Below are 2,083 nucleotides of genomic sequence, written 5' to 3'. Positions count from 1 at the left end.
GCCACAAACAGGAAGTTGATATCACTTAGGTGTATCCATATAAATGGCCCACCCTGTATATATTTATATATATATATATATATATATATATATATATATATATGTATATATATATATATATATATACATATATATACAGTAGATATATTGTCTCTTGCCCTACATTGGTTTATTCCTGTGGTTCTGAGGCACTTTGTTGTCACCTCTTTCCCTTGGATTTTTTATCTCTTTTGATTATGTCTGATTTTACTTACATTTTTGTAATAAAAATGTAACTTTTATTGGATTTGCTCCTGTTTCCATTTTTCTCTTTTTGGGTTATATAGTTATGGAAGAGCATTTAGAGGGACCGACTCTTTTCTTTTTGGATACTCCCTATAGAGAAGGTAGAGAGGATTTATTACCGTCTCTGCCTTTTCAATTACTGTGTACACAGCTCTGAACAAGTGCTGTGTATTCAGTATGGTAAGCGCAGATAGCGCTTCCTGCTCCAGACCCAGAGATCATGTGATGGCCGGGTGTAGGGAAAGAGCAAGAGCTTCTGGGTCCTAGGAGACCCAGTCAACCCTGCTATAAAGGCAGTAGGTTGAATGTCCCCTGTAACTAGGATCAATATACCAGCAGATGTGTTTGGGACACAGGTTTATTAACAATTACTATTATATAAGTATGGCAGGTTCTCCTCCTGCCCTTGTTAGATCAGCTTTCCTCACATACTGCACAGCTCTCCAGTCCATACAATGGTCACTGATGGAGGAGCATGTAACCAGACCACTCCATCAGCCTTTTCCTATTGAAAACCTCACATGAGAAAGATGCTTTTATAGTGAAGTAGACTGACGGACAGGTCTGGTCACTGCTCCTCCACCAGCAGCCATATTATAGACTAGAGAGCTGGGCAGTCTGTAAGGAAAGCTGCAGTAACAAGAGCAGGAGGAGAATCTGACATACCTACAGTATATCATAGTAAATGCCACAAAATCATGTCCCCAACACATCTGTTAAAGTAAAGATAAAATGGTCAACCTCTTTAACTAATTCTGCAGCCAGCAATGGACAGCGCAAAACAAAGACTATAGGAGGCAAACGACTCAATTTTATTTTAATGAAACCATATTGCAATTTTTTTTATCCATTCAAGCAAGAAAAAAATCAAATGTTTCAAAAGTTAAGACAACACCTGTATAAAATCATTGAAATAAAGAGAAAAAAAACAGGAAAAAATCAATAAAAAAACACTGACTATCCAAATTGCATTTACAAGCCCCATCCCTAACAAAAAAAACATGTAACTAATATATAAAAATAACACAGACACAGAAATCCTTTATTTACTACAGATATTACCAGAAAAAAAATAAAATAATATTAAAATATTGTAAAATTTAGACTGAATGTTTCACAAAAAATATTTAAATATCCAAACATTACAATTTTTTACAGTTTTTTAAACCATATGTATGAAAATAAGAAAAAAATGTGCCTTGGCAAGAATGGGGAAAAATGGCCTGATCATGTAGGGGTTTAACAAAGTACTGAATATATACATATATATAAATGGACTGGGGAACAGTTCTATAACCCTCCAGCTTCAGATCTTGCTCATGTATCACATCCTCCACCTGTCAGATTTAAAAGATGTGTAACTTGTGTAAAGTGACAACATTGCCCTGATCTGTAAGTGTGGGCATGAGAAGCTACATGTCATGGTGCTCCCTGTGGTAAATTGATGCATAGTATTACCTGTGCCCTTGGTGGTCTTCTGCCCTTCTTCTTCTTTCTTGATTGAAGAGCTTTCATGTGATGAGCCAAAGATTTGTCTTCTCCTCTTGGCTCCACTTCTTCCAACTAGGACCTCCTGATGACATTCCTGTTCTTCTTTCTGGCCTTGGTGATCAATCTTCTGAGAGACGATCTCCAACTCTGAGCCATTTCTCTTCTCTCCTCTCCTATGGCTCTTCTTGATGGACGGCTTCTCATCATCCGATGAGTCCAAAACATTTCTTCTCCTTTTCTTCCCTCTCATCCTAAAGTCCTCCTCTTTAATCTCCATAATGTCGCTTTGCTGAAGGTAGCTCCTCCT

Source organism: Phyllobates terribilis, unplaced genomic scaffold (assembly GCF_046119375.1).
Source record: "Phyllobates terribilis strain yellow unplaced genomic scaffold, ASM4611937v1 Scaffold_11__3_contigs__length_659146591, whole genome shotgun sequence".
Classification (NCBI taxonomy): Eukaryota; Metazoa; Chordata; class Amphibia; order Anura; family Dendrobatidae; genus Phyllobates; species Phyllobates terribilis.
Note: the sequence above shows the minus strand (reverse complement) of the source record.